We start from the raw sequence: 14,362 nt of genomic DNA, 5'->3' as shown, positions 1-14,362 counted from the left end.
TGAGGCTCCAATGAGTTTTACTATCCTAAATTCATTTTCTCATATTTTGTAGAGTACAGAGGTGGGGAGACAGTTTCTGTTTCGTTGGTTGGTTGTGTGTCCAAAGTTGCATACAGTATTATCATTGTCATTTTATGCAATGTTTCCTTAGTATTTTTCATCTCGAAATAAAATATATTTAAACTATTTTTATGTAAAATGGTGAAACAAATTTGGACCATTTTAAGCTTCCCAAATTTCAAAATGTTATTGGTGTTCACCAAAATGATAAACTGATATGGGTAATTTTGAGAAATTTGTTCTGAAAGTCTCCCCTGGAATTCTCCATGCAAAACAAAATAAGACCTGTTTTTCTTTTCCTCGTGTATGATCCTGAAACTATACTTGCCAAACTGTACATCTATATAACTGGATGTGGGTAAGTATCATGCAACATTTGGTGCACTTTGTTGTAAAATTTCAAAAGTTAAAGTGGAAAGGAGATACATAGGTGAATTAATGTGCTAACTGAATATAGCCCTCTCCTAGGCTCCTTTACTGATGTCACCCATGACCTTCGAGATCCTGTAGCATTTGTTGCTAACAATTGCTTGTAGTCATCTAAATAAACTTGAAGGTATGGCCTATGGCAAGTGCAGCAAATGTTATTTTTATTTTTTTTACTTATCAATTAATCCTTTAAATCCTGTTCTACAGTTCATAAATATGCCAGCTTAGTATTAAAATACAGCACAACACTAGCTTGTTTTACTTCGATCTTTAATTGTAGTAGAGGGTCAATAACCTACACTTTCAAAGGCCAAGAAGGCTGGTATTCCGTTATGAAAGGCTTACAATGTCTCTTCTGCAAACAAGCTTCTCAGTCATGTTTCTCAAGCCTCCCTTCTTGTCTCACCCCAATGCCTACACCCAACTGCTCCAGACTAGCAATGCTAGTAAAAGGTTATCCAGCAGGATTCCTCATCATGGTTTTGACAAGATTGCCTGTTGGCATATCCTAGCCCTTCTGCCTTAATCAGAAACTGAAGGAACAGTGAAGGCGATTCTCTCTCTCCATGGCCGCAATTATGGTTTAGCATTGGAAAAATATTATCTGCCTTGATGGGGAAGGCAAAGTGAAGATCATTTTAAAGGGTTATCACAATCCGGCTATATATAAACGCATATCTAAACTCCTGTTACACCTGGCAGATATTTCATTTTATTTGAAAATTATTTTTTCCAAAGCTCATGAGTAGTCCTTCATCCATTCAGTCACAAGTGGCAGAATGTAAAGAAAAACTATGGCAAAGGCCATAGTACTAGCATTGGAAAGCAGTTCTATGAGGGTAAAAGAAGCCTTGAGGATTGAGAGAAAGAGGGTGAGAGTACCAAGGGGAAAAAGGGACTGCGAGAAGCAAGAAAAAGGTAGGGTGAAAGTGTTGAGCTTGCAAGGCACTATCTGCCGATTAATCGATGCAGGTATGGAGAGGGGGGGCAGGGATGCACAGGGCACAAGAAGGGCAAACTGCACTACCCAAACCACCTTCTTAACAGTTCAGTAAATGTACAAAAACCGATATGGTGCTAAATACTCCTGTAGAAAATATTTGGAAAAGTAAAAAGCTTGTGACAGCAGACTGGTTACAACAGGGGTGGAATATCTTCAGTGGTTCTATGCCAGTTCTGTTTCAGTTCACATCTAAGAAATAGTTTCTTTTGGTTTCAATTTTAGCATATAGGTTTTGAGACATTGGACTACATATCACAGAGTCAGTGATGGCTACTGTAGTTATGGCTAAGTTGGAAGAGCACTTTTTGGGTGGCTTATAACCTTGGTATCATTACACCAATTTGCACATAGCCCCCACCCTACCAGGCCAGGTGCAAAGGGGACCTCAATGCTGTACAATAAGGCACCATCTTCTTTTCAAACATTTTTCAGCCATGGACCAGAGTGGTGGCCCACACTATAGAGGACGATGTGGCCTTGTGTCCACTTTTAGGCCCAATAGTAGCTATTGCATAGGCCACGGCCCACTCGGAGTCTAAGGAGGGCTGAAGCTAATGATGCCCTCTGCTACAGACAGTGTACCTTTGGAAGTACAGTGGCAATTTGCCATGGCCAGTAGCAACTATGTGTCTTGGGGCTGGGGGGGTGTCGATATAATCTAGTGTGACAATTCATCAGATGTCATTACTCCCCGAGGGGGAGCCCCATTCCACGAGGCCAGGGAGGTGAGGCCACTACCCGATAGTCCCCCTGAGGGTGCTATAATGCAGGATTTTATGGGGAGTTCCTCCCCGCCCTCCAAAAAGGATGACAATCACCTGGGTAGAATTAGGCACAACATCCCCAGCCTAACCTTCCCCAGCCCTTTACCATCTTTTAACCAACCTCCACTTGCTAGCACTTCCATTTGCTACTGTGCCATTATACCATTGACTGACTCCAGTACTGAGACGAAGAAGAATACCTGGGAGGCAAGTATTGACACGAAGAGGATACACAGATGCAGGAAGAACACTTCTGTGAACTCAGAGAAGCATTCTAGCTTTCTAGGAAGAAACATACTTGTACAGACTTTAAAAACCGAAGAGGGACTTGACACCATGTTCAGCGTGGGAGATTCAAAGGGTTGGAGAGTGTGACGCCGTTGGAGGAGGAAAGGCGTCTCTACCGGGTCCAAGGCAAGTCCCTGCCAGAAGCTGGCGAGGCTGTAGCACGGCCTCCAGGAGGAAGTGGACCGCCTGGTCTGTAACAGGTGCTGATACTGCAAGGAGCCAAAGGATGCAGAGCTGCCGCAGCAAACCAGAACCCAACGAAGACCAAGACAAGGTAAGTGCAGACCATAGGAGAGACGGAAGCCGGGCGGGAAGATGCCAGAAGGTACAGGAGAGAGAGAGCAGGTTGACCGGTGGGAGCACAAGAGGTTCCTGATGACAGATTAATGGCACCTGGGGGAAACGTGGACAGACAAAAGTCCCCTAATTTGAAAGAATATATGTGTGTGAACTTTGCATTAGAGGAAATCCTCTGTGTGTCAGTGATGGTAACAAACCCATTGACCACCAGAGAAGGATCAAGGACCCCAATGTGATTGTGCGACTGTTAGGGAGTTTTACTAAAGTCCTCCTATGGTAGGACTAGAGAAGACTCACTCTTAGCTGTACAAAGCTCCAATTCTTAGATTTGGCCTGAACCACCCAAAAGGTTTGGTAGCTATGGCTTAGCAGCCAGGCTTAGTGTAGGAGGGAGAGAAGGGCTGTAGGTAAGTCTGAAGAACTCCGGGCACACCGTTAGTTAAGAATACACTTGGGCACATTTTTAAAAATGCTAAGGCAACTAAACACAATATTAGAATCATAGGTAAGTAAACTTATTCCCATTTATACAGTAAGACATTTAAGCAGTGCTTGAGGCAATAGAAAACTTCAGCTGAATACAGGTAAGTAAAGTAGGAAATCAATTGTTGTAACAAACATTAAGTAACCCAACCCAGGTACTGGTAAGAACTTTTAAGCAAAGAAAGTTCAGAGGGCACAATTTACAAAATACTGCTGAAGCACCTGGAAATGTGATTGTTTTAAAAACATCAAATCGCACCCTTTCTAGGAGAGAGAAAAATATACCATTTGTAAATATTGTTTATATTGTGATGTTTTATCATTCTAACTGTTGTTATGTATGAGTGTCAGTAGTGGATATGGATAGGAGTGTCGGGACTAGGGCACATTGCCCAGTTCAGATGTGAGTGAGTTGTGATTTATTTAATTTACTTGCATTGAATTAATTGTTCTATGATTTGTTCATGATTTAGTCACTATCGACTAAAATACATTGTGATACTTTTGTAAATTGTGTCCCCTGGACTTTCTTTTCTGAAAATGAGTGTTGTATTTCCCCAATCCAGAGGGCGGGGGTTCCCTGCTCTTCAGTTTATTATTATAAGTACTTTTAAGCAGCCTATACTTTAAGAAGTCCAACCCTATCTGGGGATAAGAGTCTGAGTCAGAAGAGGTGCGGGGGAACCAGGGCCCTTGGCCGGCAAAACAAATGAAGGCAAGCACCGTCAGTTGTCAAAAATAGCAGGTTTGTTCGGTGATAGCAGGTATGTAAAATGTTTAGTTAAAAGCTGGTTTAGGTAGGTCAGGCAGACATCTGATGATTTGTAGACAAAAGGACCAGTGTGCTTAGGCCAGGAAGAACACAGTTGGGTTGTCCACCCCAATGTGTCTTGGAAAGCTAAGGAGGAGTCAGATTCAACAAAGCAAGCACCCAGTTTAATACCTGGGAGAGGACACAACCTTTTCTTAAAGAAAGAAGACTGCCACCGGCGGGTCCCCACGTGAGGTGACAGCAGCTCATGTTCGGATTCTTGTCCTGGAGGCTGAAGAAGGAACTTTTGGTGGGAGCAGACGGCCGGGGTCTTTGGATGGGACATCCAGCAGACGATCTTCACTGGCTCGTTGGGACTCTACACAGGCTTCGGTTCAGCGATGGTTGTCACACAGCAGACTTCTCTCCGTTGCTCGGTCCCCGACTTGGAAGGGGAGACGTGTCAGAGTGGGAAAGAGTAACTGAGGTCCAGCACAATGCCCACAAAGTTCCAGGCCGAAACCGCGCTTCAGGAGATAAAGCAGAGCAAATTGGTCCAGGTCCCAGAGTATTGGGGAAATTGCAGCCCAGGACAGTTGCAGCTCTTCGAGGGATGGCTCAAAATGCAGGTCTTCTCGAGACTGGTTAGTCCCACCAGTCCAGGGGAGGAAGTCGTCCGGTCTAGATCATCCCTGTCGATCAGAAGAGTAGGCTTAGGCTGTAGCAGTCACTCAGCAGTCCTTGGCGGTCGCTACAGACATGCTTCTTCTTACTCCGATTCTTCTTTCCATGGGTCGACTCTCTTGCTGCTCCAGAACCCTTGCCTTTATGCAGGAAACATGGCTGGAACATCCAATCGCCATACATGCAAACCTGGGGGCTGGCTTGTCCAGAAGGACAGCCAGCCTCCCAGTTTCAGAATGGATCCAGGCAGCTGCATTGCAGGACAAAAACCAGGGGCGGTACGGTCCCCTCCTCCACTTCCAGTCCTTTCAGGCACTCGAGAGCCTTCCCAGGCTTTTACAAGGAAGTTTGCCAAAGACAAAAGAACTATCCTGACCTCACCCACCGAGCACGACAGAAGAAGGCCCTAGAAAGGGCAAGCAATCAAGAGAAAAAGACCAGCACCATTTTATATCAATGTTGGCCCATGTGTCCCTTATCACAGCTGCGACAGCAGCCATGCATGCAAGTTTCACTAAAAATAGGTCGAAAATATCCACTACCACCAGCCACTCAGATGATCTTTACATTGTAACTAGAAAGTTACAGGAGAGGTGGAAAAAGTGATTCATTGTGTCCCCTCAGCACTCCACATAAGGTGGGGTGAGCTGATTCCACAAAATAAAAATAAGGCTACATAAAAGTATTCCCCTATACTTTGAAACAGTAGTTGTCACAATGGAAATAAAAAGGGCAGTGCAAAGAGCTGCCAACAACACTGCACAGAAAGTGCTGTGTTATGCAATAATATATTGCAGAGGCCTTAAAAGGTGGATGAAAGCATTACTTCAAAAAGATACATCCAAAAGGGATGAAAAAGGTTCACAGAGATTAAGTAAAAGACTGACTGAGTGTAGAAATAGGGTCCAGCTCACTCATGATAACTGGTAAAAAAAAAACAAGTGTCCAGCAAAAAGTGCTGGGGGAATCGCGTGGGGGGAATATTGCACACACATTAAATTCCACCTTAGTGATTTTTGCATCAAAGGACATCTTCCTCATGTTGGTCGTAGTCCCAAGGCCAATAACCTGTCAGAAAAGGGTTGCGGACCTCAACGGCAGATGTTCTTCTGACCCACCAAGAGGGAGTACCAGATTGCTTTGGACTCTACAATCGGGGTGTGAGACAAGACTATTTTGAACTGAATAGAACAAACAAGGAACTTGAACCCAGGAGAAGGGAGTCATTCTCCTTGGATGGGCCAGAATGATACTACTTTAGTTATAGTTTCTAGTGTGAGGGACAGAAGCAAGGTTTTTCTTGACAGTGGCCATTTTGAGTTGTTCGAAATTCGGACAATCATTCAATCTTTTAGTTGAGGCAGTAAATCCCCCCCACCCTGCCTCCTAGAGATCTTTTCTCTTTTTCACTGAAGAAATGCATTTACTCACAAATATGCCACCTTTGGGTCAGCCTCTTTCTTCTGCACCTTACAATAGCCAGTGAGCATGTGTCTAGACCATGCCAGTCAGCCAACTAGGTGATTTGGAGTGGGTGGGCTCTTGGGCAGGGTTGATTGCAAAGTAAGAGGGTTCATAGTTTGGATCAAGGTTTCATGGAGCTGAATCAAGGGTCCTGCTCAAGGCAAAGTATCCACTGTGGCCATGCCAGTAGATCTATCAGGTTATGAGTATATCACAGCTCTGCCACAGTTATACTGGCTATGCCAGGTAGTCCTATATGATGGCTCTGAGGTTCCAGGGGCAGAATGGACACTGGGAATGGCCTCAGGCCTTGCCTACTGAGCCATTTGGGGGAGGTCCATAGCCTATGACCAATGGGCAAATCGGGCGTTTCTATGGTAGGGGTGAAGGCCTTGCCCTGGTTAAAGAACCCTATGGACATGGCCCCAGTCCGTTTTAGCTGAAATCAAAGCCCAACTAAAGACTTTAAAAAAGGAAAAGCCCCAGGCCCCGATCGCCCTAGACCTGAAATTTATGGGGAAGCATGTGATTGGTCGGCACTGGTTTTAGTTCAGGTATTTAATTCGCTAGCCCGTTTAAATGCCACTCCCATTGCGTGGCAAAGGAGTTTGATTGTTCCTTTATTTAAAAAAAGGTGATTTCTCAGTCCCTCCCTGTTATCGTCCCAAAGCATAGTTGGATGCATCTTATAAGATGTTTTGCGGCTTGCCTAGTAGAGAGACTGTATGCATGAGTAATGAGAATCACGTGGTCCCAAACATGCAGGCAGGTTTCACAAAGTATACTAGACAGTATATCAGTGTTTTATTTTACATGCAACTTGCATCGGAATATTGAAGAATCTGGAAGTCTTGGCTTATGCAGCACTTCATGACTTGTCTAAGGCTTCCGATTCTGTAAGCCGATTGTTATTATGGAAGAAGCTAAAATCCCTTTTTGGTTCCATCTGTACTTTTGGCAGCGACTTAGGCTTTATACATAGACTCCAGGATATCTGTCAGATGTGATGGGCAGCACAGGTATTCAAGGGCATTTATCGGTAATAGAGGCGTGAAACAGGGATGCCCTTTGGCTCCCCTTTTATTCCCCCTATTTCTGTGCGGCTTTAATCCTATGGCCGTACATACCCTTCTAATTCCCCCTTCCTTAAATAGGGTTCAGCTAAATGCATTGTTACATGCAGATGATTCAGTGCTGCTACACTTATCCCCTAATGGTTTATAGATAAGTTTGAATTATGCCAACAAGTACTTTAAAGATCACGGGTTGACATTAAATCTTGGCAAATCAAAATTCCTGGCTTTTGGCAACAAAAAAAACGAAGAGCCCCCCTAATTGGTCAATTGAAAGTCAACAGCTAGAGGTAGTGCATGAATACAAATATCTGGGCCTGCTTTTTTTGCAATAACGGGTCTTGGAAAAATCCTATAAGCACAATTTCTAAGCAGGCTGTAGTGGCTCTGGGCATACTTATGAGTTTTTACCATCAATTTGGAGCGAAACGCCTGGATAAATGCCTACAGTTAATGCAGTTCAAGCTCAATAGAGCGATTCATAAGTATGGGGTGCTGCATCGTCTAACCCACTAGAAAAGGTGTAAAATAAGGGTTAGTAGGTTTACCTCCAAATACTCCAGCAGGCATCCTACCCTATGAATTGGGTGTGGTGAACATCACCCTTTTAGCAGAGCAGCACTTTCTGGACTTCTTTTTAAAATGTTTATATACTCCTTTAACGAACACTAATCTTTCCGCTGCGGTATCGGAACTCAGCAAATATCCAAGAAAAGTCAATGGAAACTGGTTCAGGAGCAGGCGGAAACTAATGTGCCGTTGGAGATTGACGTTTGAGGAAGTATGGGATGTGCATTTAAACTCTTAAAATCTTTTCACAAATCTTTCCTTATGAAAAGGGTAGCAGAGATTGAAGTGGGAGCTTTTCTAGAACGAGTGGTTACACTTCCCTCTTTACGATCTGGCCCGAGTGCTCCTGAAATCCTCACCATCAATAGTCCGACTACATGCTCATGTAGCTGTAGGCTATTGATTATGGCATGAATGAATGTAATACCTCTGCAAGCGAGAGTACCATGGTTAAGATTAGAGAAAATGTGACCCTGTGGCTTGGGTTGTGGGGGGTATTTTGCACATTTTTTGAACAGTCTGCAGGTTTACAATTCACATGAGGAAACGCTGGCTTAGGCTACATTTTAATCAGAACAATATAAGAACATGTATTGGCGCAATACATTTTTTCATGAATCGTAATGATGGCAAATTCTTATCCGATGTAACTAATTGTATTAAGGAAGCTTTTAAAATATCAAGTCTTTTATGGAGGATGAGAATTTAGTTTTGTATATTTTACTATTTGAAGGTTAGGGATTTGTATTCTCTACGGAGATATTGTATGTATTGTTGTGTTTTTAATTGTGCTAATGGATGCGGTGTCTTAAGATGTATTTCGAGGGGATTGGGTCCTCCGACGTATTCCATATCTGACATGTAATCACCACAGCTGTGCTGCTTCGGAAACTTTTTTTCCTGCGTCGATGACGTCGATGCGCCGTCGTCGAGGGCCTCCTCCGACGTCCGACGTCATCCGATGTGATAAGTAGGACGCACGACGCCCGTAGCCTCAGTTCCGTTTTTTCCGCGAACGTGTTGCTTCGTGATTCTCGGTTCACGCCTCGACTCTTTTGAGTTCTGTTCTTCTCGGTTCTTCGAACCTGTTCGTTTTGTGAAAATCCTTCGTGTGAAGATGTCTTCTACTTCGTCTTCGACCCCGCGTCCGGGTTTCAAGAAGTGCGGGGAGTGTGGGTCCAAGATGTCGGTGACGGACTCGCACAACGCCTGCCTCTGGTGCCTCGGGGAGGTCCACGACACGGATGACTGTATCGACTGCCAGTCGCTCACGTCCAAAGCCTTACGCGAACGTAAGAAGAAGTTGTCGGTAGGTCGGGTGTCCAAGCCCAGGAAGTCGAAGTCGGCGGGGCTTTCGACGGATGATTCCAGGGGTGACTCTCCGCGTCATCGGCGGAAGTCTCGTGGGTCTCCTTCTAGGAGTCGGTCTCGCCACTCCTCAGCCTCTTCGAGGCATTCTCGGAAGCGCCGACACCGGTCGTCTTCCAGGTCCTCTTCGGAGGACTCTGCCCGGCACGTCGCTTACCCCAACAGCCGTGCGACGCCGGAGGAATGGGCTTCCTTCGGGAAGAAAATGCTGGCGATTCTTGAGTCGCCGGGTACTAAGCCGTCCGCGCCCCCGAGTGGGGTCGGTCGTGAGAGGTCGAGAGACACCGCTCGCAAGAGTGGTCGGCACGAGTCACGGGAGAGGTCCCGTTCGGACAAGGGGACTCGTTCTCGACGTACCCGTTTCAGGTCCCGGTCCTCGACGCGTTCGAGACCGTGTGCACCTGTGCGGTCTTCGAGGAAGACATCGACGTCTGAGGCGTCGAGGGCGTCGACAGGCTTTCTTGAGGCTCCGGCTCTGAGGAAGTCGTCGAAGCCGTCGACGCTCATGTCGTCGAGGGACACGCTCGGGGCTCCAGCCTCGAGGGCTGTGTCGACGCCGCCGATGCTGGAGGCGCTGCATCTGACGTCGACACCGATTTCCTCGACGCCGATCCCGGTTCTCTCGCCGCCGGCGCCGATTCGCTCGACGCCATCGACGCCTTTCGTGTCGGAGGTACCCCGTGGCACGGGTGGACCCCCTAGGAAGGCTCTGGTTAAGAGCAAGCACTCTCGGGTGCCTTCTTTTCGCCACCTGGACTATATTTCAGAGGCGGATGAGGATTCTGATGGCCTGGTTCCTAGTCGGGTTCCAGATGACATTGTCTCGGGCCATAGTCAGTTTGACGATTTGAGACAGTCACTGCATGATGCCAGTAGACTGGACACCTCTCCGGAGGTGGAGTTTTGTAGGCCTGAGCCTGGCTCTCATGCCGATTCCTCGTACCGGCGCCTTATGGCTAGGGTTTCCGAGTACTTGGGTTGGTCTGCTCCCCCAGGGGAGTTTGTGCAGGATGATCTGACAGACATCCTTGATGTTGGTCCCCCAACTGATCCGGTACTGCCGTTCCATATGGCTTTACAGAGAAGGGTGTCAGCGGCTTGGACTGCTCCGGAGAGTCTCCCGGCAGTGGGCAGATCCTTGTCGCGAAAATACCGTCCAGCCAGTAGCGACCCCTGCTACTTGACCAGGCACCCCACTCCGGAGAGTTTGGTGGTGCAGGCGTCGTACCCTACCATCCCTCCTGATAGGGACGACAAACGTTTTGATGGCTGGGCAAAGAAAGTGTTTTCTTCTGGTGGTATGGCGCTTCAGGCGGCCAACTCCATTTGTGCCTTGTCTCGTTTCACACACACTCTGTGGAATTGTGTTGCGTTAGCGGCTGAACATATTCCCGAAGGGGACGAACGGGATGGTTTCCTTGCTATGGTCCAGGATGGTAAGGATGCCATGTGTGAGTCCGTTCAGTCGGGTTTGGACTTAGCTGAATGCGTCAGTAGGTCCATGGCGGCGAGCACCGTGATACGCAGGTTTGCGTGGTTGCGGAAGTCGGGGTTTGCTCCTGATGTGCAGTCTCGGCTCCTCAACATGCCCTTTGACGGTGAACACCTTTTTGGCAGCAAGGCTGACGAGAGCCTTGAGAGGTTGCAGACCTCGAAGGCTGCAGCGAAGTCGTTGGGCGCTGCAGTTCGCCAACCTCCGCCTTTTCGTCCTAGGGGACAGCAGTGGAGGGGTGGTTCCTTTCGCTATTACTCGTCCTTCAGTAAAGCGAGAGGAGCTGGCAGTCAAAGAGGCCAACGCAGGGGTACCAGAGGTGGACGACAGGGTACCCGTGGTGCCAAGGCCGCTCGGGCAGTTGCCTCTTTGCCCTCAGGTAACGCCGCGGCTGCTCCCTCTCAGTCATGAGGCCATGTCCCATGGTTCGCCGGTTGGGGGAAGGCTGGCGCAGCATCTTGTAGAGTGGCGTGCCATTACTTCAGATGTGTGGGTTCTGGAGATCATAGCCCACGGCTACTGTCTTCCCTTTTGGCACAGGCCTCGCGACAATCCACCGGGGAACCTCTCTTTGCAGAGTCCGGATCCGCTCCTTGCGCAGGAAATTCAAGCCCTGCTGGAGAAAGGCGCCATAGAACTGGTGCCTGTAGCGGAGAGGAACAAGGGATGGTATTCCCCTTATTTTTTGATTTCGAAGAAAGACGGGGGATTGAGACCCATCATGGACTTGCGCGGTTTGAACAAACTCCTCAGGAAGGACAAGTTCAAGATGGTTACTCTCTCTCAAGTCCTCCAGGCCCTTCAGCTTCAGGACTGGTTGGTGTCACTCGACCTCAAGGATGCTTACTTCCATGTGCCGATCCATCCCAAGCACAAGAAGTACCTGAGGTTCGCGGTTGGCGACTCGCACTTTCAGTTTCGGGTCCTGCCGTTCGGATTGACCTCCGCCCCGAGGGTTTTCACCAAGCTCATGGTGGTGGTGGCAGCGCATCTCAGGCAAGGGGGGATTCACGTCTACCCCTACCTGGATGATTGGTTGATCAGGGGGAGCTCTCCCGAGCAAGTCCTGGATCATCTGTCCGTCACCTGCCACTCCCTTCACAGGCTGGGCTGCTCCCTCAATTTAAAGAAGTCCCATCTGACGCCAACACAGCGGCTCCAGTACATCGGAGCAGTGCTCGACACTTCACTGGGGCAGTGTTTTCCTCCCCAGATGAGGGCTCTTCACATTCAGCAGATGGTGCACAAGTTTCAGCATGCCCAGACGCTCCCAGCGTTCGAGTTCTTGAGGTTGCTCGGCCTCATGGCATCCTGCATTCTTCTGGTGCCAGAGGCTCGCCTGCGGATGAGATCTTTGCAGTGGGCGCTCAACACGCAATGGTCACAGTCCTCCGGCAGGATGTCGGACCCGGTTCAGGTGCCGCCCTCGGTCGCCCGGGACCTTCTGTGGTGGGCCGTCGAAGGCAACTTGATAAAGGGGGCTCCATTTTGGCTTCCCTGGCCGGAGGTGACGATCGTGACGGATGCATCCCTCACGGGTTGGGGAGCTCATGCCAACGGGCTGACAGTCAGCGGTCGTTGGTCTCCGTCGGAGTCCAGACTCCATATCAATCTGTTGGAGCTGAGGGCCGTCAGGCTAGCCCTGAAGGCTTTTCTGCCGACTGTGCGAGGAAAGAGTGTCCTGATCCTGACGCACAACACAATGGCCATGCACTACCTCAACAAAAAGGGGGGGGCAGGGTCACTTCCTCTGTGCAGGGAGGCGATGCAGCTCGAGTTCTGGGCCATCCAGCAGGAAGTTTCGATCTCGGCAGTTCATCTGGCCGGAGACGAAGACGTGACGGCGGACGCTCTGAGCAGGCAGAGCACGATCTCTCACGAGTGGGAGTTGGCTCAGGAGATTCTCCTGGAGATCTTCACCCTTTGGGGGACCCCTCAAGTGGATCTCTTCGCCTCCAGTGTCACCCGGAAGTGCGAAAGGTTTTGCTCGCGGGAATTTCCTCCAAAAGGAGCCTTGGGAGACGCGTTCGTGGTGGGGAGGTCATTCCTGCTGCTGTACGCGTTTCCTCCAGTCCCCGTCATCCCGCAAGTGCTGCGGAGGTTACGGAAGTTCGGTTCCCGGATGATCCTCATTGCTCCGGCGTGGGCTCGGAGGACGTGGTACCCGAACCTTCTCGACTTGTCCATCTGCCCTCCGCGTCGTCTTCCCTACCGAGATGATCTGCTCTCACGGGAGGGGGGTCAGGTTCTCCATCCAGAGGTCGGATCCCTCAACCTTCACGCTTGGCTTCTGAAAGGTTGAGGTATAGGGATTGGGACCTCCCTGAAGACGTGATGGAGGTGTTGCTTTCGGCCCGTAGGCCAGCAACGAAGTCTCTGTACCGTTGCCGTTGGCGTAAGTTCTGCGACTGGTGCAGAGTTCTGAATGTGGATCCTTTTGCATGTGACATCCCCATGGTTCTGTGCTTTTTGCTTTCTTTGGCCCACAGGGGCTTGCAAGTGGGTACCATTAAAGGTTACCTGGCGGCGCTGTCCATCTTTAAGCGCTCGTCTGAAGAGTGTTCTTACTTTAAAATCCCTTTTAATTTCACAGTTTCTGAAAGGGCTCACTAATGTATTCCCTCCGTCACCTTTCCTGGTGCCCGGTTGGGATTTGAACCTTGTTCTTAAGTTTCTTATGGGTGCTGCGTTTGAGCCTTTACATTCTTGCCCTTTGAGGCTGTTAACTCTGAAAACTGTGTTTTTAGTTGCGGTTACTTCCGCTCGCAGAGTGAGTGAGTTACAGGCACTTTCAGTTAAGCCACCCTTCACTGTATTTCACAAGGACAGGGTTGTCCTTAGAGTTCGTCCTTCTTTTCTTCCGAAGGTAGTGACAGAATTTCATTTGGCCCAGAAGGTTGTTCTTCCGGCATTCTATCCTCCTCCGCATCCTGGTAAGGAAGAGCAAAGGCTCCATAGGCTTGATCCTAGGAGAGCTTTAAGCTTTTATGTTTCACGCATGTCCCGGGTCAGAGTGGACGATCAACTCTTTATTGGTTACGCTGGAAAGCGTTTGGGGCAAGCTGTGACGAAACAGACTTTGTCTCGCTGGATTATTTTGGCCATCTCGGAGTGCTACCGCTTGGCAGGTAAGGACCCACCGGCTGGCTTGTGGGCCCATTCTACCAGGGGTATGGCTGCGTCTACTGCCCTGCACAGGGGTGTTCCTATTCGCAACATCTGTGATGCAGCCACCTGGGCTTCAGTGCATACATTTGTACGTCACTATTCCCTCGATTCCATCCGTGCACATGATCTGGCCTTTGGCAAGGCGGTCCTTTGCTCTGCTATTTGATTGGCTATTCTAAATTTTGATTCTAAATTCTTTCCCTCCTCCTTGATCTGGTACTGCTTTGGGAGTCTGTCATAGATATGGAATACGTCGGAGGACCCAATCCCCTCGAAGAACAAGTTACTTTCTTACCTGGTAACGTTCTTTCGATGGGATGGTCCGACGACGTATTCCATATCGCTCCCGCCCTGCCTTCCCCGCTGCAGAATTTCTTTTGCGATTGCAGCTTACGTTCCGCAAGGCTTTGTGTCTGACTGGCAGTTGACTAGTGTCACACGTTCTGGGGGAAAAAACTACAACTG

General features: G+C 48.5%; 1 protein-coding gene across 6 annotated transcripts in view; it reads left to right on the top strand.

Annotated features, from left to right (window-relative positions):
- The window catches only part of LRRC42 (leucine rich repeat containing 42), a 300,779-nt gene that overhangs the window by 171,903 nt on the left and 114,514 nt on the right, over positions 1-14,362 (top strand). The window lies entirely within an intron of this gene.

The sequence above is a fragment of the Ambystoma mexicanum genome, chromosome 1q (assembly GCF_040938575.1).
Source record: "Ambystoma mexicanum isolate Mex_15411 chromosome 1q, UKY_AmexF1_1, whole genome shotgun sequence".
Classification (NCBI taxonomy): Eukaryota; Metazoa; Chordata; class Amphibia; order Caudata; family Ambystomatidae; genus Ambystoma; species Ambystoma mexicanum.
This window is presented reverse-complemented; position numbering and strand designations above follow the sequence as displayed.